This window comes from Hippopotamus amphibius, chromosome 2, assembly GCF_030028045.1.
Source record: "Hippopotamus amphibius kiboko isolate mHipAmp2 chromosome 2, mHipAmp2.hap2, whole genome shotgun sequence".
NCBI lineage: Eukaryota > Metazoa > Chordata > Mammalia > Artiodactyla > Hippopotamidae > Hippopotamus > Hippopotamus amphibius.
In genome coordinates, this window is record NC_080187.1 from 112,591,205 (window position 1) to 112,616,209 (window position 25,005).

The 25,005-nt window shown below is 54.2% G+C and overlaps 1 protein-coding gene across 5 annotated transcripts in view; it reads left to right on the forward strand.

Annotated features, from left to right (window-relative positions):
• SEMA4D (semaphorin 4D) overlaps nucleotides 1-25,005 on the forward strand; it is a 120,088-nt gene that overhangs the window by 35,563 nt on the left and 59,520 nt on the right. For 4 of the 5 annotated variants that reach the window (XM_057720412.1, XM_057720413.1, XM_057720414.1 and 1 more), the window contains exon 2: nucleotides 1,860-1,931. The gene's annotated coding sequence lies outside the window, so the exon portion shown is untranslated. Of the gene's footprint in view, nucleotides 1-1,859; nucleotides 1,932-9,728; nucleotides 9,811-25,005 lie in introns of those variants that run through there. The other variant, XM_057720408.1, reaches the window with a different exon arrangement.

Consider the following 25,005-nt stretch of genomic DNA (forward strand, 5'->3'; position numbering starts at 1 on the left):
TGGATGGCCCCATGGAGCCCTGTCCGCATCCTGGAAGCGTATCAGCTTAAGCAAAAAGTCCTGTGTGCTGTGTTTGATGTTTCCAAGGAAGGGCTGAGTTTCCCACAGTGGATGGGACACCAGGAGTGCGTGAGTGGTGTGATTTTCCTTTGATGTCACTTCCCCGTTTCTCTTGCCCACTGGCCCCCAGGAGCAGCTGTGACTTGAGGTTTCAGACATGCCTCTGAGCTGGCTCTTGAACCAGTCCCTGTCTGTACCATGACCCTGAACTGGTGGGACCTTATGGAACCTGTGAGTCTTCAGGAAGGTAGAAATCAGATGTCGCACCTGTCCATCAGACCCACGTGTTTTGGACTTCAGGTCATTTATAATCAGTTGTCAAATGAAAAACAAAGTCAGACTTCGTAATAAGAGGCTTTGTAAGAAAGGATTATTGTGAGGGAGCCAGGGAGGGGGCTGTTGCCGGGGAGGGATGTATGACCGTGACATCAGCGAGCATGTCAGGAATTAGGCAAACTGGATGTTTCCTTTGTAGGGAGGTGTAGACAAGGCTGTTAGGACCTGGGTGTGGGGATGAAGAGTGAGGGGGTGGTAGATCGGAGGATGTGTCCCCCAAGGCCAGCCTGTTCTCAGGGTGGGGGGGCATCCAAGTGCTCAGCCTGGCAGTGGGCCGACGGAGGCCTGGGGGGAGGAGAGACGCTGAACCAACATTGGGTAACAAGTGTTTTGTTCCGATTGACCTTTGGGGATGAGCGGTTCAGCCCATCACGAGCGAGGCGTAGCGTGGAATTCGGGGCCTGTGTCTCCCCTTGCCCTAGGTGAGCGGGGCTTCCGTCCTGAGTCATGTGCAGTGAGCCCTTCCTGGATTCGAGGGATGGGGCAGTCTACCTGCTGATCGCAGGGCCAGGAGCAGTCAAGGGTGTCAGGCTGGACTCTGGAGGGACTGGGTCTGTCGTGGTGGCGGACGGGTGGCTGCCTGGGCTGCGTGCTGCAGCCACCCGGGCACTGAAACCTGAGCAGGGCTGCCCTGCCCAGCCCAGGCCTTTCCCACAGGGACCTGCTTCCAGGGTAGGCGCATTTGAGCTGGGTTGTGATGGGTGGGAAGGACCTGCCACAGGCAGGAGTGGCTGTGGGGACCGAGGGCTGGGCGAGGGGCTGCTGGCATCTGCAGTGTTGGGCCTAGAGCTGCATGCTGGGGCTTGGTCGGGGTGGTTGGAGGGCCTCCTGAGGGAGGGAGGCCAGGAGCCCTGCGGAAGGAAGGAGCTCCGCAAAGGGCTTCCTCACCCTCGAGCTCCTCCTCTGCTGTGATTTGGGGACATTTAGTAGGCCTCCCTGCTTTTAGGGTTATGAAAAACTCTCGCAAATTCCGGGACAGTTTGGGTTCTGCTCCCCTCCCCCCCTTTCTCTTTTTCTGATTTTGGCTTTTACATTCATAATTCACTTTAAAACTTAAAAACTGTTGAAATACTAACCTTGAACACCAATAGTTTCTCCTTACCCGGTTCTAAATTCGGGGCCGATTTGGAAGCTTGTTTATTCTGCCTTTGTTGTCACTCACACCATCGCTGGCAAGACCTGCCCCGCCCCCACTCCTTCTGCACCTCCAGGAGCTCATGCTCGGTGGTCACTAGGCCAAGGGCAGTGGCACGGATGGAATCGGTGCAGATGACGCTCTTTGCTCTCAGTTCATGCAATTCTGCATCCGGTCTCACCTGGCCAAGTGAGCTGTACCCCTTGCCTGAGTCCCAGGGGCCTGTCGAGGGGCCCTGGCCTTTAGCCTGTGTGTCGGATAGGGGGGTGAAGGGTTCCAGCTCGTGGTTTGCCCTGCTGACGTGTCCCCTTCTCTCACTCTGTCTCAGGCTCCGCCATCCCAGACGGTAGGAGGAAGCCGCATCCCAGCTGCTGAAATGTCTGATGACACCCATCATCAGGTAGAGGATGAAGTCCGCCGACACAGGGCGGTTCTTTCTAGAGGTGGTTCCTGAGCAGGTCTTGCTGTAGGTGTGCCTCCCATCAGGGAACAGCTTCGTCTGTTTATTATGTTCCCTGCACCAGCTGGTGACTGGAGAGCAGAGGAGGAAAGCTGGTGTCAGAAAGCTCGGGCGGTTCTGCTGGAGGGTGCATGGTCTGTCTGGGGGCTGCAGCTGCAGAGGCCAGGGCGGGAGGAGGGCTGCTCGAGGCCATGCTGCAGGAGCAGGCCCAGGAACAGGGTGTCCGTGGTCAGTGCCATTGGTACCCGCTGTGGCCCAAGAGGGCCGTCTTCAGCTCAGGGTCCGCCTTGGACACTTCTTGAGCTTTCATCACATTTACTTGCTGTGACTGAGCCGGGAGAGAAGAGAGCTTCTGAGGGAGCCGTTCTGTTTGTTTGGGCTGGGAGCCAGCAGCCTAAGAATCAGCTTCCAGAAGAGCTAACAAAGTAAGCAGGACTGGACACAGCAGAGGAGGAGGGTGGTGGAAGCGTCGGGTGCCAGCCCCGTCGGTCATACCCCGAGCTGGGGGGCCACGGCCACTTCAGACCTGCAGACATCTGTGTGTGTCCCAGAGAGACACGTGGATGAAAAGTCTGTCCAGATGTGCTTGCATTAGAGGGAGGTTCCAGGAGTGACTTTCATTTGCAGTGTGTACGCAGGACATTTAAGTACCGTGTCCTCTCCAGGTGCCCGTCCTGCTGACGGAATTGTTCTCGGAGGGAGTGTTCAGTGTCTGGCCTCCAGTGCTCCTGGCCCTGCGCTGACTCCCCGGCCCTGGGAACGGCCCCACCCCCACGTTAGGCATCTCCCCCTGGCTTTACCTTTCACTTTATAAATAGACGGCTTACAAAAGATAATTGAAAGGGAAAGGCTTAGGAAGATTAAAAAATATTCTAGAACTTGTGTTGAAGTGAAGAAAACAGCTCATTTCCGGGATCAGCGTTGCCACTTTGAAGTGGTTCCTACAGCAGTGTTGTGTTGGTGGGTCCTTTGTGTGAGGATGGAGCAGGTGTGGCCTTCTGTTGCTGCTGTGGGCCCATCCGTCTCTGTGATGAGAGTCCCAGGGTCAGCCTGTGCGAGGAGCGGACCACTGGGATCGTGTGTCCTCCTATGAGAGCAGGGACCAGGTGGTCTGGGAGGCCCGGCTTCGAGACACGGGTTGGTCGGGGAGCTGGGGTGCCTCCCTTGGGGATGTCACCTGCCTGTAAGCGTGGAACAGGTGGGGCCGCAAGGGGCTGTGTGGCCTCTCAGGACAGGGTTTGTGTGGATGGATCTCTGCGGTCCTCTGGCTGCAGCCCTCTGAGGCTGTCACCTGGACCAGCTCCCAGGACTCACCCCCCGAGGGCACCCAGGGTCCTGTGGGTTCTGCTCTAGCTAATAGTGAGTGGGCTGAGCTTTTAGTCTCTGAGACAGACCTGAGGGACTGAAAGTTCATGACTCTTTAATGTAAAAATTATACACGAGTGGGACTTCCCTGGTGGTGCAGTGGTTAAGAATCCACCTGGCAACGCAGGGGACACGGGTTCAATCCCTGGTCTGGGAAGATCCCAAACGCTGCAGAGCAACTAAGCCTGTGAGCCACAACTACTGAGCCTGTGCTCTAGAGCCCACGAGCCACAACTGCTGAAGCCCACGCATCTAGAGCCCATGAGCCACAACTGCTGAAGCCCACACATCTAGAGCCCGTGCTCCTCAACAAGAGAAGCCACTGCAATGCAGCAAAGAGTAGCCCCCACTCGCCACAACTAGAGAAAGCCCGCGTGTGGCAGCAAAGACCCAATGTAGCCAATAAAAAAAAAAAAAAAAAAAATACACGAGCAACTTTATCCCAACATTGATCTGTACATGGTATTAGCCCAAGTGTGTCCTCTCAAGGCCTCCGGTACAGGTTATATTACAGGAGCATCATGTCACTGACAAGGAGACATGTACCGAGTGGTGTGTACGCTAGCTGTTGTACCAGGATGAGGGCCTGAGCACCACCCGGCTCAGGGGCCACCCCGGTCAGCCTCTAGTGAGAGAGCACCTGCAGATACCAGTGCTTCATCCATCCTGCTGCAGTGAGGGCTCTGAGCAGCCAGAACCTTGGTGGACGGAGGGCTGCGTCCAGGACCTCCCTCTATACCTGTCCCCAACGCTGATCTTGTCAGGTCCATTCATGGTGACTGGAAGCTTCCACACCTTCAGCCACACCTGGGCCCAGGCTGTCCAGTGCCGTGGCCGACACCACACGGGGCGAGGAGCGCTCCACGTGTGTCCGGCCAGGGCCGAGCGGCACTGTGGCTGTGGAGACCCAGACGCAGAAGCAACGGCAGGCTATCCTGCCTGTGACTCTGTTAATTACGGGTTGAAACGATTGTGCTTAGATGTGTATTGGGCTAAATAAAATATGTTATTAAAATTAACTTCACCTATTAGTTTTCACTCTTAATGTGACTTGTAGGCACATCTGAAATCACGCGTGTGGCTTGTGTGTGTGGCCCGCCTGGTGTTTCTGTGGGGGGCACAGATCCAGCTTGTTCTCTGACACCCTCTGCGTTTAAGTTCTCCCTCCTGTCAAGGCCCAGCCCATAGGCTGTGAGGCACAGATCAGGAACAGGTATATCAGGCTTTGGGAATACCTTGAAACCGGCTTTGTGTGCTATTGTGGCTTGCATTTCTGCAGACAATTACCCAGAGACTGCCGGGCCTCATCCAAGAAAGCGGTTCTGTGCTCAGGCTGCGTTTCTCCTGCACAGGGAACCGAGCCCTGGGCCTTGGTGAGCGCGCTGCTGCCCTGAAAGGCCATCCCACTCCCTGTTGTCCAGGCTGCCCTTGACCCAGACTCTGTTTTCCGGGTTCCCGGTTGTCCAGGCTTCCGTCTCCCTGTTTTCTGTGGATGAAGAAACACGCAGCGTGTCCGGCCTGCTCTTCCACTTACAGCTGTGGCCTGTGCACGCTGCTTGGTGAACTCCTGCCACTGATCGGGTGGGAGGGGGGACCACCGGGTAACTCTCTCCCGCCCCCGGAAGCGCTGCTGATGAGCCGCTGAATGGGGGCTGCCGTATGAGCAGCTGCGGGGCACGTGGCCGAGTCCTGGGAGAGACCCGCAGGCTTTCCCACATCTGGCTGGGCTATTTATATCCCACAAAGGCCTGTTTTTCTCTGAAAAGAGTGGGCATGTGGCGATGCTGTCATACGCACGGGTGAGGCCAGTGAAACAAGCCTTTCAGTAAATGACTTTCTGGTGTGTCCACACGACACGTTTTCCTGGCCTGCACGGGCCCCTGGGTTCCACCTCTGCCCTGCGCTTGGTGCACGTGCACACATACAGTGCAGCAGAGCTGTGGCCCCCAGGGCAGCCCCGTTTCTACGTCGGGAGGGCATGGCTGGCCCTGATACCCAAGGAGAGACAAGTCCCTCCGGGGCCCATCACTCACTCAGACGGTGTACTGACCTCCTGAGCTGTGCCCCACGCCCTCCAGGCACCAGGCCTTCCACAGTGGAGAAAGCTCTGTAGTGTTGGGGAGGACGGACCTCACAGGGGGTCAGTGAGTCTGATATGAGAGGTGAGGTGGTGGTGGGTGCAAAGAAGAGAAGTCAAGCAGAGAGAGGGTACTGGGAGGGCCTCGCAGAGAAAGGGCAGTTGGTTGAGGAAAGACAAGATCTGGACTTGGGTTTGGGGAAGAGTGTTCCAGGCAGAGGGAACAGCAGGTGCAAAGGCCCTGAGGCAGGAGTGTGCCTCAGGTGTTGAGGAGGGGCAGGTGAGAGGAGAAGAGGTAGGTAGATGGTGAGCTTATTGGCGCTCAGGGACGCTGAGATGGGAGCCCTGGGAGCCAAGGGTTTAGACAGGACTGCAGGCCTGTAGGAAGAGTGAACCCTGGAAGGTAGGACAGGGCACCCTGTTAGGAGGCTGTGAGGTAATCCAGGGGGAGAGGTGGTGGCTTGGGCCAGAGTGCAGCAGTGGGCTTGGGAGGATGGCCCGATCAGGCATGTATTTGGAGGTGGAGCTGAGGGGCTTGCTGCCAGGTTGGACCTGGGTTGGGGTGGGGGCCAACGATGCACTGAGGTTTTGGCCGAGCAGCTGGAAGGACGGAGGGTCCACTTACAGGCCAGCTCCCACCCAGGCTGTCTGGGAGGCATACCAACCTTGAGAGACGGGGAGTATGGTTTGGGAACACGTAATGTTTGAAGGAGAGGAGGCCCTGGAGCCTATGCCTAGAGTTGGGGAGATGTCAAGGAGTGGCCCTGAGGGGTGGTTCCCAGCTGGAGCTCAGCACCAAGTTCTCCCAGAGAGCAGGCCGCCTCACCTGGGGATGCCTCTCATGCATGTGTCCGTCAGGTGAGGCTGGCCTGTGGGGGGACACGAGGATGGGCCACTGGGGTGAGATGGCCCTTGTTGGGAGACTCAGACAGGTGGCTCTGCAGGGAGAGGAAGTGAGCTGCATGCAGGGATGCGCGTCTTGCCCAGCTGAGCCCCTTGGCGTGAGTGACGGGGCCCTAAGGTGTCTGGAGGCGGGGAGAGAGAGTGGTAGCAGCCCCATCCCTGGCATGGGTGGGCTTGAGGCCTCTGAACAGCACGGTCTGGGGAGAAGGAGGTAGATTCAGAAAGGAGGCCTCCATCCTTCTATGTAAGTCTGTGTGGGTACTCTTCATGCCTTCGTTGCCTTGCTTTGCTGCCTTGTTGGAAAGACATGGCTCTCCAGAGTCTCAGAAGGCCCGTGCCTTTGAGTCAAAGAGGGCACTCATTTTTGCAGGAAACTGCCCTGGGCAGCAAAGTGTCCTCACTAGAACCTGAGAGAGGCCCAGCTGCGTTCATTATGGAGACGGGATTGTATGTCTTCGTCTTCTTGGCCATGTTGGGGTGGGGGTGGGGGGGGGGGGCGGGGGTTCATTACTGACTGGTCAGTGTTAGTTATGAACTTGGACCAGGCCCCCCTCGGAGCCACTCACTGAGGCTCCAGGATTGATTTTTTGGTCCTCTATAGTAGGCTGAAGAATCGTCCCCAAAGAAGGCAGGTTCAGATCCCTGGAACCTCTCTGGGTGTTACCTTTTCTAGAGATAGGATCTTTGCAGATGTGATTCAGTTGAGAATCTTGCATGAGGAGGTGATCCTGGGTTATCTGATGGGCCCTAAATGCCATCACACATGTCCTTATGAGAGGGAGGCAGGGGAGATGTAAGAGAGAAGCGCAGAAGGTGTGGAAGCGGAGATTAGAGTGATGTGGGTGGCTGATTCTGTGTGTCAGCTGGGCTGTGCCACGGGTGCCCAGACACTTGGTCAAACTGATTCTGGGCGTGTCTGGGTGAGAGTCGCATTTGAATCTGTAGATAGACTAAAGCAGGTTGCCCTCCCTCATGTGGGTGGGCCTCATCCAGCCAGTTGAGGGCCTGAATAGAGCAGAAAGGCAGAGTAAGGGGGAATTCCCTCTCCCTGCCAGGCCGTCTTTGAGCTGGGACATTGGTCTTCTCCTGCCTTCGGATTTGGACCGGAGATGGAACTTGCACCCTCAGCTTTCCTGGGTCCAGCTTGCTGACTGCACATCTCAGGGCTCATCAGCCTCCATGGTCACGTGATTGGATTTGTTATAGTAACTCTCTTTCTCTGTACACATCCTATTGATTCTGTTTCTCTGGGGACTCTGACTAATACAGTGGCCACAAACCAAGAAATGCCAGAAGCCACCAAAAGCTGGAAGAGGCAAGGAAGGATTCTCCCCCGAGAGCCTCCGGAGGGAGCGCGGCCCCGCTGACCACAATTTCAGCCCGGTGAAATGGATTGCAGACTCTGGCCTCCAGAACTGTGAGAGAATAGATTTCTGTTGTTCTAAGCCACTTGGTCTATGGTCATTTGTTAGAGCTGCCACAGGAAAAGAACACAGCCAGTGTAAACAGTGCTACCGTAAATACCCCAGCCACACGCACGGGGCTGTTATTCAGGCATGGATTTCAGGGAGTGGCGCTGCTGGGTCAGAGTGTCTGTCTCTTTGTTTTATAGATCGTGCCAGATCACTTTCTAAAAAGATCTAGCAGTCCGTCTCTTCCCTGCATGGACGGGTACGTACCCTGATCCTGCACACTCTCTGCGCGGTGGGCTTGAGCGGTCTTTCCAACTTTGTGGGTCTGAGAGGGGCAGAGCTGCAGCTTTGTTCCTTGACATGTGTCTCCTTGAATCTGGTGAGTTTAGGATCTTTGCTCAAAGATCCCTCCATCTGTGAACTGGCCGTTTGTGTTCTTTGCCTGTGTTTCTCTTGGGGTGTTTCTCCCTCCCTTATTCATTTGTAGGGGCTGTTTATTTGTTACAGATGTTGATGATTTTCTGCCTTGAAAACATTTATTCCCAGTTCTGTTGTTTGCTAATTACTTTTCTTAACGTGTCATTTGTCATCAAGATGAAATCATTTTTAGTCGAATATGCCTCTCGTTCCTTTTATGACTTCTAGGTACCCATGTTTGTTAGGAAGATCCCACGGCTGTTTCTTGCTTTCCTGGCAGGTATTTTACGGTTTTTGTGTACAGATTCTGCTCTTGAGCACGGCTGAAATGCCTTTGCATAATATGGAATAAGGCGCTTGAGGGAGGGGAGTCCAATTTTATTTCCTTCGGCACTAATTATTCAGTAATCCATCCTTTGACCAGGGAATTGAACTTCGGCTCTGTAGTATATTATGGTCTCATGTAAACCGTTCCCTTCAGGGATGCTCCAGCCCATCCCACTGGCCTGTGTGTCTTCCTCGTGCCAAGTTTACATTAGTGACAGCTATAGGTATGGTGTGTTTCGATAGCTGGTGAAGGAACCCCCTTTGCTGAGCTCTTTGTGCATGATGAGATGTTACAGGACTGTTCTTACATGTGCACTCATGACTGTGTGTCCATGTTCACGTGTGTCTCATGGCTCCTGGGCAGAGGAGGATTTGGGTGGATGCATGATGGCTGTGCTTTCAGGGGCAGTGGGCCAAAAGGTGTGGTGCAGGTTGGAGGGAGGGCCAGGTGAAAAAGGACACCAAGACCATCGCATTGCGTAATAAAATTACACCTCTGTGCATGCAGGATTTTTAAAGATTATGAAACAAGTGAAATAGTAGTGTCCAAGGAATAAGGCACTGAACAGAGAACAAGTTTATCATGGGTGAGTGGAAAGATAACATTGCACTGGCTCCACCTTTGTGTCGGGGACTTGCCGTGACGCGGGTTTTCTCTGGATGTGGGTGCTGTTCCTGTGCACGCGGTGGGGCGTGTGTGTACATGGCGGGGTGCACGTGCCCTTGGCATGTGTGAGTGCGGCTGTTCCCAGATACCCCGTGTCTGACGGCAGCCCTCAGGAGCTCTCACCAGGGCGCTCACTCGGGTCCTCTGGGCAGCAGTGCCCTGTTTCCTGCAGTGCCCTTTGTGTATCCCAGGTGTCCTCAGTGTCCCCCAAATGCCCTCTGTGCCCGAGCTCCCACTGTGCTGCCCACGCTGGACTGGCTCCACTCACCCGGGAGCCTGGTGAGGTCAGGGCCTGTGCTTAACCCTCTTGTGGCCCTAGCCCCGCACACACTGCAGGTGGAGGTGTGCTTGAGCTGCACGCACCTCACCCCACTCAGGATGGCAGCAGATTCACCTACGGAATCTGGGCTCAGCAGCAGAGGGTGGGGTGGGGGGTTGGGTGTGGGTGCTGCAGGCCCAGGGTTGTCCTGTCACTCTGCCCTGCGAAGGTCCTCCTTTGGCAGCTGCCGGTGGCCCAGCCTGCTTCTCGGGTGGCAGCCACGGGTGGGTGGGGTCCAGGACGCACTTTGCGAGCGGGCTCATTTGTCCCTCGGGCACCTGGGTGGCTGGAGGCTCTGCAGGAACAACCGGATCGCGCACAATGGCTCTGCGGTCAGTGGAAGGTGGGCGGAGGATGGGGAACAGGCCCCGTGGCCAGGAGGGAGGAGGCTGGGGAGCAGCTAGCGCAGCTGCAGGGGTGGCGTCTGCCCGCCGTTAGGCGCGCTCCTCCTGGGTGACTTGGGTCCTCTAGACGCAGGGTGGCTGCCGGTGACAAGGTTAGCAGACAGTCCTGACAACCGAGGGGTGGGTGTTTGCACTTGAACCAGGTGCCAGTGCTGATGCAGGGTCAGTGCCCGGCGGTCTGTCTGCTTTCTTCCTGGGAAGGGGTGAGGAGGGCGGGCCAAGGACCCTGGCCATGCCGGGCAGTGTCTGGAGCTGATCCCCTCCAGGCCTGCGTGGATCCTCACCTCCCGTGGGTGGGTTTCGACACAAAAGCTCGAGGTGGGAGGGTATGTGGTGCTGATTCTTTGCCAGCTGTTGGGTACCTGTGGAAGTGAAAATCATCTGTCTTTCCAAATTTCACCTTGGACTCTATTTCCTGCCAGCAGAGGAAGTGGCCCTGGCTGGGCGGTTTCTTCTGATGTTTCAGATCATGCTGGCACCTGCCCCTCCTTGCTGCAAGCGCCCTGCTCCTCTGAGGCTCTTGCAGGCACTTGGCTTCCTTATATATAATTCCTCCTGTGCGGCTGTGACCAAGCAAGAAGTTCAGTGTTCCTTGCAGAGCTGTTTGAATTTAATAGACATCAGGAAGCTTGAAAACACGAAGCCACTCCCCACGTCAGTGGGGCTGTGGGTGGGCGCTGGGCAGCCCCTTGGCCTCCATCCCACGGAGCCCCTCCCATTGCTCTGGCACTGACCGTGACCCAGGCCACACAGGGAAAGTAAACCGCGTTGGGGCCCAGAGGCTGTGGCCAGCAGGGGTGGGAAGGACATGTGACAGCTCCCGATTGCCTGGCCAGGGAGGAGGCGTTAGTAACACGGGAGCTCGCCAGCCTCGCCTGTGACGGTGCAAGTCCAGACCTGCACGATTCGGGCGCGTGCACACAATTCAAGCTGCGTGTCCAGTGGGGAAGAGAGACGAGATGTTTAAACCCAGCTCTGGGACGTGTGCCCCGGGAGGCGCCGTCGGTCCCCCACGTCCGCCTCCTCCCTTCCCCCTGGGTGATAGCCCCCTGCGTGAGGAGGTCACCCTCCCGCCAGCCCCCAGCCCTTTGTCCTAGCGGTGGAGACTGGTGCAGCGTTGCTGACTGGAGGCCACAGTTTAACTGGGTTTTAGTGCAGGCTCAGGTGGGAAAGCTGGAAACAGAAAGCATTGGCCTGGTGTGGAGGTGAACATGGTGAGAGGGTCCCAGACGTTGTGCACTCAGGAAGTAACCACGAAGACAGGTGGGCCGAGGAGTCCGGCCATTTGGGACCCTCCAGCCCTGAGGTGGAGCCCCTCGTTCTGGGTGGAAGGTGATTGGTGCCCTCTCACTCTCTTCCTGCCTCGGGGCTCCCTTTGCCACCTTCTCGTGGCCAGGGCATCCTGATGGAGCCTGGCCCCAGGCACTGTGGCCAGAGCACAGGGTCACCCTTCCGTTATCAGCCCTCTGCCACGTCTGTCTTCGGGCTTTGGCCCTAATATGCTGGGCTCTTGCCTCAGCACCTTTGGGTTCTCTGCCTGGAAACTCATGTTTCTCCCAACTGGATGACGGCCCATCTACCATGCATACCCGCAGAAGTCCCCAGGGTGGCCTGTCCATTGCACAGACGCCCCTGAGGGTACTCAAGATGGCATGTCCACCAGGCACACCCCCTGAGAGCCCCCACGATGGTCTGTCCATCGTGGCCTCCCTTTTTTCTGGAAGATCAGGGGCATGTTACCCACGGGGGCCTGGGCCACATTGGAAGGGTGTGGAGGATACCCTGGGTGGCTGATATGTGGAAGGTGCCCAAGCAGAGGACAGAAAAGGGGGTCAGCGTGGCTGGAAACAGCAGTGTGTAGGGTGTGTGCAGGGGACGGTCTGTAGGAGAGAAGCCGCATGTTCTGGGTGGCCCACACGATGAGGGTCAGGTCAGAGGGCAGGTGATGAACCACTGGGCCTCTGTTGTCTGTCTGGACTGTTCTTGGTGAGACTGAAGACAGGTTGGTCTGTCCCTGGCACTTTTCCCCACTCTCGCTGGCCTTCGGCAGCTGTGACCAAGGCCATGCACTGACTGCAGAAGTATCATACGAAGCATTCTTGGGCCAAATAAGGTTGAATTCATGCTTAAAATTGATGCTAAAATGTGGTGAGCTTGAACATGGGTCAGTTGGTTTTCATTTGACCTAAATTTCTGCAGCGGGTTCTTTTCTAACTTTTTGTTAAGTTACAAGTACCTATAAATAGATTTTTAAAAATAGACACTTCTCTTGCCTTTTACCATATATTGAATCGCCCCATGAATGCACTCTGGGGTCTGAGGTCTGCGGTGGGCTGCGAAGGGCTGGAGATGTGTCTGCTGAGCTAGTGCTGGTGGGAGGAGCACCTTTTCAGTGGAAGCGGAATTAAATTTTGGATCTCGTTATTTGTGGATGGCGAAGGCTGCTGTTTGAAACCTTTAGCTTCTGTTTGATACCTTAATTTTTTTGTGAAATCATTAATCACAGAAGAAAAGTGTTTCCCCAAGTGTGTTTCTTTTATTATTACTGCCGCTTTAAGAAAATTGCCTTCAGAGCTAATTATCTTCATAGGCAGTTTATAGACCAGAGTGGTTTTGACTCTCAGCAACGAGACCTTCAAGGATGAAAAGAAACTCTGTTCTTTAAAACAGATAGCGCATATATTATAACTCTGTGAAAATATTCTAAAATGGTAAAGCATATGCAGACTTTCTAAAAGTCTTAAAATACAGAAATTACATGTAATGAGTCTAGTCAGTGAGTATAAAGAATATTTCAGTTTGTTGCCTGAAAATATCTTTAAAGCCAGAAACATTCTTACGTCTCATGAATGACGGAATAAAGTGTCTTCATAATGCTGGTTTGACTGGAGCAGCTTTTAACTCATGATGGAATAGATTCATATTTCCCTAATTTCATGAGCCCAGCTCTGTTACCAGCTGAGGGTCACAGTCACCTGGCTCCATCAGCCAAGTCACGGAGCACGCCTTCTTGGACTTCTGATGGGAACCATCCCAAGGCCCTGGGAGGCTCTGAAAGTCGTCCCCAGGCCATCCCAGGGTGTGGCATTCCCCCTGAGCCCACCTCAGCACCAGCCGTGGCCGTCCTGCCTCTCCTGCTCCTTGTCTTCGAGCCTGCTGCTCAGGGCATTGTCACCAAAGGCTCTGAGGGAGAGGAGGGTGTGCGAGGTCACGGGACAGGTGCCTGGGATCAGGTGGGGCTGCTCCCTGCAGAGTCTGCCTCATCGCCCCTTGTCACAGTCTCACTGCGTCTAGCGCAGACTGACCCCCTCCCGCTGCCTCTGTGGCTCCTTAGGAACCGTCCAGGTAGAAGGGGCAAAGACCATCCATCATGCTGGCAGCTGCCTGGGTGCCGTTTGTTTCGGCAAGTGGCATGGACCTGCTCGCTGGGTTTAAGGGATTTTAGATTGAGATCTGGGACAGAGCAAGTTTCTGTCCTGCCGGGGTCAGGTGTGGCCCACTCGTACAGTGTAGCTCTGTCTGTCAGAGGGGTGCGGCCAGTCCCAGTGCAGCTTATGACCGAGGCTCAGACACCCAGTGTGCGTGGTCGTCGCCTGCGTCTGACCACATCGTGGCCCAGCTTCCTTTAGCACTGGACGTGTCAGGCAGTCCCTCGTCCTGGGGACTCCGTGACCAGTGGTAAACACCGGGAGCCTGTGCCGGTTTCGGGCAGCACATGTGGGTCCGTGCCCCCTGTCACCGAACACCACTGTGTCCCAGGCCCGTGTCCTCCCCTCCTGGAGCCCGGAGGTGCTCGTGGCAGCAGTAGAGGTGCAGGCGCTGCTGCATGTTAGGGGAAGGGGAGATGGGGGTGGTGCTGGGTGCCCCTCCAAGGCTGTGTCTAGGAGGCGGAGCCTGCGGCGTCTGCCCATTTCCCCACATTTGTTCACAACCCCGTGTGGGCACCACCATCGCTGTGCCCCCTTCCAGGCCCTGCGGTATCATGGGGGCGGCCAGGGCTGCACTGGCGCTTGTGTGCCCCCACCCAGCCGCCCCCACAGCCGGTGCGGCGGTCCCTGGCGTAGGCCCGCTCGCGAGAGCATGTGTTGGTGGGCAGTGGTCAGGAGGCAGGAGAGGCGCCCCTTTGCCAGCACTTCTCCCCGTGTGGGTTTTGGACAGTGGTGCGGAGGTGCTGTGTGCGTGCCCCGTCCCCGCTCACCTGCGCCGCCACCTCGCAGCCACCCTGCGGCCGATGCCGAGACTCTCCCTGTTTGCAAGGCTGGGCTGACCCTCGGAGGGGCTGAGGGGCTTGCCCGGGGCCCTACAGGAGAGCCAGGAAGAAGGGCAGCTCCCCGTCCTCGCCCCGGAGCCCCGAGGCCCTTGGTGACCACGTGGCCGGGGCCCACGTGATCCTTGGGCACCGAGGGACCCGCCCTCTGCCGGACGCCCCCCCCCGCCCCGCAGGGCTCTAAGGGCCTTTCTCCTCGGGGACAGGAGCTCCCGGCTCCTCCTTCTGCCTGGGCCAGCCCTGCCCGCGCCCCTGAATGAGCCCACACAGGAGAACAATCGGGCCCACATCGTGCACAGCCGGCCATTGAAAGGGACGAGAATGGGGCAAGCGTGTCCCACGCCCGAGGGAGGCTCACTGCGGGGCCTTGTCCCGCTGCTGAACGGCGCCTTGTCGTGGCCCCAGGGGGCCTGGCTGCCTGGCCTGTCCCCGTGGCCCCACCCAGGCTGCACCCTGGAGACCGAGGTATCAGGACAGGTGCCTGGGCAGCGGAGCTCCCTGTGAGGACGGGGCGGCCGGGCCAGACTGTGTCCTGAGCGCCGTCCTCTCTGTGGCCAGCGCGGGTCAGGGAGCTGCCCCGGGAGAGGTGAGGCTGCTGGGCCAGGTGGCAGGGGCTTGGCTCTTTACGGTTTGCTGCCAAAAGGCCCAGCACTTTATTTTCTGCTTTTCTTTTTTCCAGATGGTATGATTTGTTATTTCCTACTAGAAAAATCCAAAAGGATCTATAAACTACTGGGTAGAAGAATGTATAAAGATCAGAATTTGATCTTTTTGTTCTGAGTGCCTGACATGTGTGACCTTGTTTAATCCTCTGAATAACTGGGATGACAGACATTTATCCCCATTTCATTGATGAGGAGATGTGTACAGCGAGGCTAAGCACCTAGTGCATCCCAGCATTTTCTTCTTATTTGTGCAGATGGAGTTTTGTTTTCCCAGTTCTCATGGCTCAGTTGAATGGGAGTGGGCAGAGTAAGCAGACAGGTGTCCTTTTATTCCCCCCACCCGAGTGACCAGGGCCTGAATGTCTGGTCATCCTTCTCGAGGACCGGAGGAGCTTGTGAGAAGTCCATCTGTCCGTCCAGGTGTCCAGGGCTGAGGCTGTGAGGCAGGGGAGGCACTCCGCTGGCCACGGGAGGCTCCTGGGTCCTTTTCCTGGGCAGTTGATTCAGGTCCCTGTGGACATGTCACAGTGGGGCCGGGAGTGTTTGTCACCTCCCTTTTTTGTTTGGATTGCTTAGGTCTCTTGGTTTTTCCCTTTCATATGTGCTCGGTGAGAAGCCAGTGAAGGCCATGAGCCTTGAGTCCTCCTGTGAAAGTCTGAGAATTGGGGCGGGTGCTGTCCCTGGGGGGGCTGGGACAGGGGTGGGGTGAGGTGGGGAGCCAGAAACACACCAGAAACTCCTCCATGCCAGCTTGAAAAAGCTGCCGGTGCTTAGGGGCCTCATAAAAAGAGACAGTGGCGGGAAAGTGCCCAGGCTGGGAGAGAGAGTTCTGAGATTAGAATTAACATAGGAATAGGGCTGTGAATGGGGGTGCTTGTAATCCTTCCAAAATTGGGATAAAATTTGCATCTGAATGACTCATCAAGTTGAGATAGCCTTGGAATGTGTGGTTTCCTTCTTGTTTTCCAGTTCCTATTAACAATCATTTGCATTTTTATTCAACCAGCATTCTTAAAATACATGCTACTTTACGGTTGCCCTCAGACTGACTTTTCCTAGCCTGGATTTCTGTGTTGGCATCTCCCACACTGTCTTTCCCTGTGGAGGGTGTGCAGGAGTGGTGGTCTCCCCTCTCAGCCACCCCCATCCAACACGGCACCTATGTGGACTCTTAGCTCTCAGGGCAGCTGGCTCACTCAGCCCTCAGAGGCAAATGGGTCTTGTTTGGATTTCTCAGGATTAAAAAAGTATATCTTAATTACTTTTCGGTATCAAGAAATTGGGAGGCCACCTAAAAACCTAACTTTTTTTCTAGGAGAAAAATCAGGAGTTGTGCCCATACAGGGCCACATTACCGAATGGCAGTAAGGGTCTGCGAGGGGTCTTGCAGGTCCCTAAAGACGTCCACATTCTAATCCCTGGAGTGAATATGTTGCCTTACAAGGTAAAGGGATTTTGTCAATGTGTTTAAGTTAAGGATCTTGAGATAGGGAGATTATCCTGGTTTATCTGGGTAGCCTCTAAATGTAATCACAAGGTTCTTAATGAGAAGAGAGGATGCTATGCTGCTGGCATAGGGGAGGAAAAAGTTTTCCTCTGCTGTTCTGTACGGTGAATGGGGCTTGTGAATTAAATTGACAACAGATTAACGGGGGAAAGGCATACAAAATTTAATATTGTTATATGCACAGGGGCGTCACACAAAAGAAGGAAAAACCCAAAGAAGTAGTTAGACTTGGGGCTTATATATCATTTTTACAAAGAGCAATAAAATTTTAAGTGAGAAGACAAAGGTAAGGGGGGTTGGGCCCCTGGAGACAGTAAATTGTGGGAAGGTGACTAGGAAGCATATGGTAGATAAAGGATGTTTAGTAAGGTTAATTATGCAGATTGATCTCAGTGTCATCTCTGGTACACTATTACAGAGAGAATTTATGTCCTGCTTTTAGGCAAATGGGGGAGAGCGGGGAGCTCTTCTTGTATCTGCTGTTCTCAGCTGCCTTCAGTTTACAATAATCCTCATGCCCAAGTGGCCTCTTTGGCCTGTGCTCTTCACTGGCTTTAAGGTAGACGAATGAACCACGAGCAAAGGAATGCAGGAGGCCTCTGGAAGCTGGAAAAGGCAGGTAACGATTCTTCACAGAGCCTTCAGAGGAATGCAGCCAGCTCTTGGATTTTAGCCCAGTGAGTCCCATGTCAGATTCTGACCTCCAGAACGGTTGGGATAATAAATTTGTGCTATTTTAACTCACCAAGTTGGTGGTAATATTTTATAGCAGCCGTAGGAAACCAGTGTGGGTCCCTTAAGATGTGGTTTTGTGCTTAGAGGAGCTTCACAATCACTTATGGAGACAAGATAAATGAAATCATTACCGAGCAGCAAAGACAGTGTAAAATCTAGTATGCAATTGCGTTATATAGGCCAGTGGTATTCACACTTCAGGTAAGACTCCTGCAGGGCTTAAGCAGACACAGGTTGTGCAAACTCAGAAGGCTGTGGGGGACGGAGAATGTGCCCATGGGACAGGACGCCGCTGCTGCTACTGCTGGCCTGGGATGGAGCTCTGCCTCCCCTTCTAGACTGCAGGTGCTGCAGGGGTTTAGAGCCCACTTTTCAGAAGTATCACCATGTTTCTCTGCCAGGGTCTGGCCCATCTTGGAACTCAGGCACCTGGAGACGGCTCCCTGCCCTGCTCCCACACAACAGTGCTGTTTGAGTTCTCCAGCTGCAGAGGTCCATTCTGGTGGAGTGGGCCCAGTGGAAGGGCCGAGTCAGCAGGGTCAGAGGTTCTAGAAGGGGAGGGGGCCTACTGTGCTCCAGTGCTATCTTGGATGCTCCCAAGGTGCTGCCCAAGTCTCTGCCTCTCTCCACATGCAGGGGAGCTGTTCTGCCTCTCCTGTCACTCATGTCCTGGAGAGAAGAGCTGTGGAAAGGTTGAGGGCTGCGTATCTCCAAATGCTGGTGTTTTCTTGTTAGTTTCAGCTCCGTATGCCTTTGAGTGACTGCCTCGTCGGCTCACGGTGCCCCTGGGTGTCAGGTACAGTGCTGGGTGGTGATGGTGCACCTGGCTGGGCCACCTTCGAGGGGCAGCAGGCGGGGGTGTCCGAGGCATGTTGACTGAAAGCCTTCTTCCCTGATGGAGAATGTAATATATTGTATGGATAGATCACTTCTTCTTCATCAGTGGATACTTGGGATGCTCCCACTTTTTGGCTTGTGAATAATACAGCCATGAACATGGATGTGCAAATATCTGTTTCAGACCTCACTTTCAGACCTCACGTTCAGTTCATTTGCGTGTATAAATGAAAGTGGAATTAATAGATCATGTGGCAGTTCTGTATTTCATTTTTTGAGGACCCTCCATCCTGTTTCCCACAGCAGCCTGCACCATTTCACGTTCCTAACAGGGCACCGGGGTTCCAGTTTCTCCACTTTCTCACCCGGGCTTGTTTTCTGTTTTTCTGATTGTAACCATCCTAAGGAGTATGAGGTGATTGTCTTTGTGTTTAATTAAAGCCTCAATTTGGAAACTCACCTAATTTCCATGTGGTTATTAAGCATCGTTCTGCAACACCAAATCCAAGTCTGTTTTTCGGGACCTGCAAGTCCCCAGAGGGCATCTCCTGCCACGTTGGTGACTCCAGGGAGAGCACGTAGAGGAGGGAGAGCCGGATGCCGGTGCACAGTGGTGGGTGTGAGGCCAGTGTGGCCATGGCCCTGTCTTGCCCTGCACGGGGTCAGACCTGGCCACAGGCTGGCCAGAAACACCGCTCCAGGATGTGGTTGAAGAGGACACTGTGCTGACCATCCTGGGACCTTCAGGTTGAAAAAGTCAGGCCGGCCTGTGTCCTGGGGCTTCTCTCTTGCCCTCCATCCCAGGTCCTCTCATTGCTCCTCCGTCACCTCCAGCAGTCTCCACGTGAGACAGGAGAGTGGGGTCCAAGGGGGCTCTGCCTGCCTTGACCTCCGTTCTCACCCAGTTCCACGGTGTCTGTATGCACCTGTGTGCACCTGTAGGCAGGTGTGATGTGTTTGTGTGCACGTGTATGTTTGGTCCTTTTGAATCTGTGTCTGTTAGCCCAGGCGTCACGTTGCTCCTGGAGTCCCCCGTGGCTGAGCAGCCAGCTTCTGCGGGAGCTGTGTGGAGGATGTTTTCAAGCTCTTTGCCTGGGAGGCAGGTCAGAGCTCCCTGGGAGGGGAAACGGGCCCTGGAAGCTGCTGGAGGTCGGGTAGAAATGGGACAACACCCTGTTTCCTGAGGTCCTTCACGCATCTGAGTAGGACTCAAACTCACCATCCTCACCCTGGCACTGGAATTCCTCGTAGGAAGGAACTGTCCTTGGGAGACTAGGGAACCACAGAGGTGAGGTCTGAGCGGTGAGCAGAGGCCACCTGCTGACCCCTGTGGCCGCTGGAGAATTCTCCGGACAGGGAACCACGGGGGGGCCAGGAGGGGGCGGCCAAGCTCTACAAGGACATGGGAGGCCCTAGGCGAGGGTGCAGAGCCCAGCTGGGGACTTGGGGAACTGAATCCTGGAGTGGGCAGGGCCTGTGGAGGGCTCTGTGGCTGTGATCTTAGGAAGGACCAGGCACAGCGTGTGCTCCAGTCTTCACACTCCGGGGTCACCTGTCCTGGGCTGCGCTGCTCAGCCCCGTGGGCTTTCTCTTGGCTTTGAGTTCTCGTTGCTGCCATTGGGAGAGGACCCCGGAGGGCATTCACGTACGTGTCTTAGTGTTCCGGGACTCTCACCAAGGCGGACGTGACTTCACCCCCTCAGGTCTGGGCTCCCAAGTGCCCCCTGGCTCTCCGGGTGCAGGAAGCACTGCCCAGAGCAGCTTGAAGAGCTGCCCGGTAGGCACTGACCGAACTCTGCTGGCCCTGCCCCCGATGCTGTCTTGTTTGCGCAGAGCCCTTGGGCATTTGCACCTGGGTCCTCGTGTGACTGTCGATCAGGGCTTTCTTCCCTGAGGACTGCAAGTGTTATGGGAGCGGGGCTGGGGGTCGGGTCTGCTTCGCATGGGGCTGGCACGACGTGGACCTCTGAGGGTGGGGCTGGAGGGATGGAGCACGAGGCGTGGCAGCAGTTGGGCGTGGCCAGGCTCCGGAGGCCCCGCGCCTGGCTGTCCGGGCGGCTCTGCCAGCCCCGCTCCCATTGTGGACTCTAATGGCCCTTCATCTCTTCAGAGGCTCTTACTCCAGCCACTTAAGACCTTGGTGATCCAATGGCAGCCACATCCAAGATCGGTGAGGGCTGTTTGATTTATGTTCTCTGAGAGACCGCGTTCTCGCTGTGAGCCACAGCTGACTCATCCCAGTGACCGAATGTTTTAGAGTTGAATCAGTGACGTGATTACAGAGCCAATGCAGGTATCCGAGGCACCTGGAGCTGTGGGCACTGCTCCCCCCGTCGCTGCGTGGACCTCCGTCCGGTGCATCGGCAGGCGCAAGGGATGCCTCTCCTGGCCTTGGCTTTCATAGGCTGGCTCTGGGCAACCGGACTGCCCTCCTCCTTCCACGGCTCTTCTTACTCTGTCTGCTCTGGAGTATGAATGTTAAGCTCGCTGCATGAGGCAGTTGCCCTCGTCAGCAACACCTGTCCCGAGGTGTCTGTCCTCAGGTTAGCAGGTGCCATCCTGCAGGGTGATACCTTTTAGGACAGGATGTGAGAGTCACAGGCCGAGAGCAGAGCTGCTCGGATGTGTGCGGAAGAGGTGGATTTCCTCAGACACCAAAGACAAATTTCTTTCCCTCCCTGATCAGTTTCTTTGGGGAAAAGTTGTTGTAGAAGCAACACAATGTGAAACTTGGCAGAGCTGGTGTTTTACCCTGGCTGCCTTAAGCAGGATTGGGTAGCTACACTGTGACGATCTCACTAAAGGTTTAGCAAACGGCCCAGGCCATCCCATGATAGATTTTAATATCATCTGTAACTTTGGTGGTTATCTATTGTGCTGGATGGTGTTATAATAACCCACGCACTTTCTGAGGCCAGCTCTGTCTTACAGCTCAGCATCCGAAGGGCTGAGGGGTGAAGTAGCTGGCCGGGGTCACACAGCTGATAAGGGGACCAGAGCTCAAAGCCAGGCAGCTGGGCCCAGCACCCAGACTAATTTACATCTCTCTTGGTGGGTAAGTAGACGGGTTGGACTGGACGGGCGGGGCAGCACAGATTGGAGGTGGATGTGGTGTGACACGGAGAGGTGGAGACACAAGTAACAGAGTCAGAGTCGTGTTGGGACTTTGAAAGTGCACGTCCTGGTCTGGCTGAGGACTGGAAGTACCAGAATGCGTCCCTGAGGATGGCAGGACTGCACTCTTGGGGGGGGGGGGGACTCGGGGCCACCTTCCTCTTTGCTGTGGAGTAGCCGAGGGGCCAAAAGACTGACAGAATCTGGAGAAACTGCTGTTGTTTGGAAATGACATGATTGTTTTGTAAGAAAAGTACTGAAAAATGCATTTCCTAATGTAAAAAAATTAGAAGATACAGAAAAATCTAAAGAAAATATTTAAAGATGCCCCAGAAGTCCCCTGCCCAGAACTGAGCACCTCCCACACCTGGCCCCCCTCCGCCTGCAGCAGGCGGTCACAGCCAGCCTGCCTGGTGCCCTGGGCTCCGAGATCAGGTTGCTTGGCCCCAGCGAGCTCCCCTGCAGAGGCAAGTAATGCTGCCCTGTTGGGATCAGGGAGTGAGCTCCAGCGAGTGCTTGGAGCAGTGATGCCCACACCCTTCTGGGCGTGAGCGTTCTGGCTAGTTTTTTACATGAATAAGCTTACATTTAAGTGCTGCTTTATCATATCCTCTCTGCATTTAATAATATATTGTGTACTTGTCAGCAAGCATTAACTTGATGGTTTCTGCTGCCCGCAGAGCGTGCTGTAATATTATTTATTTAGCCAGTTCCTGATGAGTGTGCATTTAGATTATAAATTTTTACTTTCATTAAAGTGACGTGGAGATAAACATTCCCGGGCTGGCATCCTTTTTTTTTTTAAAGCTCTTTATTGGAATATAATTGCTTTACACTATTGTACCAGCTTTTGAGGTACACCAAAGTGAATCAGCTGTATTTATACATATATCCCCATCTCCCCTCCCTCCCACGACTCCCTCCCACCTTCCCTGTCTTGACCCTCCAAGGCATCACCCATCATCGAGTTGATCTCCCTTTGTTATACAGCAACTTCCCACTAGCTATCTATTTTACAATTAGTAGTGTATATATGTCTATGCTACTCTCTCACTTCATCCCAGCTTCCCCTTCGCCCCCCGCCCCCCCAGTCCTGTGTCCTCCAGTCCATTCTCTGCATCTGCATCCTCATTCTTGCCCTGTCACTGGGTTCATCAGTATCATTTTTTTTTAATATTCTGTATATATGAGTTAGCATACAGTATTTGTTTTTCTCTTTCTGGCTTACTTCACTCTATGACAGACTCTAGGTCTGTCCATCTCATTCCATTTCATTCCTTTTTATGGCTGAGTAATATTCCATTGTATATATGTGCCACATCTTCTTTATCCATTCATCTGTTGATGGGCATTTAGGTTGCTTCTATGTCCTGGCTATTGTAAATAGTGCTGCAGTGAACATTATGGTACATGTTTCTTTTTGGATTATTGTTTTCTCTGGGTATATGCCCAGTAGTGGATTACTGGGTCATATGGTAGTTCTATTTTTAGTTTCTAAGGAACCTCCAAACTATTTTCCATAGTGGCTGTACCAACTTACATTCTCACCAACAGTGCAGGAGAGTTCCCTTTTCTCCACACCCTCTCCAACATTTATTGTTTCTAGATTTTTTGATGATGGCCATTTGACCAGTGTGAGGTGATACCTCATTGTGGCTTTGACTTGCATTTCTCTGATGATTAGTGATGCTGAGCATCTTTTCATGTGTTTGTTGGCCATCTGTATGTCTTCTTTGGAGAAATGTCTATTTAGGTCTTCCGCCCATTTGTGGATTGGGTTGTTTGCTTTTTTGGTATGAAGCTGCATGAGCTGCTTGTATATTTTGGAGATTAATCCTTTGTCAGTTGCTTCATTGGCAAGTATTTTCTCCCATTCTGAGGGTTGCCTTCTTGTCTTGTTTATGGTTTCTTTCACTGTGCAAAAGCTTTTAAGTTTCATGAGGTCCCATTTGTTTATTCTGGATTTTATTTCCATGATTCTAGGAGGTGGGTCAAAAAGGATCTTGCTTTGATGTATGTTATAGAGTGTTCTGCTTATGGCATCCTTTTGAAATTATAGGATTGCTGAGTCCTAGGAAACAAGCGTGGCAGAGCTTATCAGACACCTCCAGAAAACCAAGCCCAGCTCTGCCCTCACTAATGAGCGATAGCTGCTGTGGGTCCCCTTGGCCTGGGAAGATGTGGTCCAGGGGCTGTGCTGCTGACCAGGTGCCATCTTAGCAGGGTGGGTGTGGGGGTGTATGAGGGAGGCTGTGCAGCCTGGTGGCAGGCACCCCCCAGGGAGGCAGTCAGTTGTTTCCTGCTGAAGATGGAAGGACTTGTAATCCCCTAACGGTGGGCTCCATGCGGGAGTGGGGGGGGGGGCTTACCCCGCATGGCTCTCCTTCGCTTCTTGTGATAGAAGAGAGGTGCCCCAGGGACCCCGCAGGGTAGGGGGCCGGGGAGCCGGGGGCAGGCTGGGCAAGCTGCAGCAGGCGCTCTGAGTTTCCAGTCCGCAAGTCGGGAGAGCCTCGTTATGTATGTCCTCGCCGCTGAGCAGTCCCCCTCCCTGTGGCTGAAATGTTTCTAGAAAGTTCTGGCACCTGTGGATGCTTTGGGCGTGGTTGCCATCCCAATCCTGGAGCCCGTCCGGGACGGCCGGGCGAGACCATCTCCTCCTGCAAAGCCACCCACTGGGGGCTCCCCTCTGACCACAGGTCAGGGTGAAGCAGCAACTTTGGAAATGTCTTTTCCAAAGTTTCGTAGTTACAGAGTTGTTTTTTTTTTAAGTTAACGTAGTTGCAATTTATTTATTTATTTATTTTTAAATTAACTTTTCTTGGAGTATAGTTGTTTTACAGTGTTGGTTCGTTTCTGCAGTACAGCAGAGTGAGTCAGCTATACGTATACATTTACCCCAGTTCTTTTGGATTTCCTTCCCGTTTAGGTCACCACAGAGCATTGAGTAGAGTTCCCTGTGCTATACAGTAGGTTTTCATTAGTTATCTATTTTATACATAGTATCAATAGTGTATATATGTCAGTCCCCATCTCCCAGTTCCTCCCATCTCCCTTCCCCTTTGGCTATATAGTTACAGAGTTTTTCACGAGGTTGTATCGTCAATTGAGTTTTTAGAAACAGCTTGACGTTGAACAGAAACCATGTTCTTCTGAGCATGAAACTAGTCACTCTTGATTGCAGGCTGCACTTTGTAGGAACTGTTTCATTTCACGCCTGCACCTTTCTTTAAGCTAGCAGGAAAAGGTGGGTAGTGTGCACTCCTGCCTGACACAGTTATCAGCAAAGTGCGTTTGTTTGGAACGCGTGTGCTTCCTCAGCCTCCCTGGGGAAAGGCATCTCCTGGAAGCAGGGACACGTGGATGGCCTGGAGATTCAGATGCAGCCGTCCTCGGCCAGAACCGTCCTTTACAAAGTGTCTGCTGGACTCCTAAGTTGGAGCAAGTTGAGATTTTGATGAGAAACTAGAGTTAAATGAGCCCAGTTAGGCAGATGTGTTTACTAACTCGACGTGATCCACCTAGGTCGTGGTCTCTGACGTGGGAGTGGGGAAATTTCTGCTTTCCAGCGCTGAGGAGTGGTGAGGTGACGTGGGGAGCAGCCTGGGGTTAGACGGTGGGTTTCGGACACTTGACCCCACTGCTCCATGCTGACGTGGCTTCTGAACGTTTCCAAGCCTTTGTGTTCTTATCTGTGAGTATCTGGTGATGATCATGGTTGCTGGAAGGAAGAATACCTGTGATACATCAGTACATTCCTGGGGTCATAGGTGGCCTGACTCACTCCCTTCCTGGCCCCACTGGGATGGTGGTGATGGGGAAGTCAGCGCTCCCCTGTGCATCTGCTTGGCTTGTCACAGGTGACGCTAAGACTGGAGGTAATCTTAACCAGAGGGGGAGGGGGTGGACGCTGGCTGGGGGACTCCTGGTGGGTGGGAGGAGGAACATCCAGGCCCGCATCAGGTGGTCCAGTGCCCGGTGACCATTGCTGGGGAGGGAGC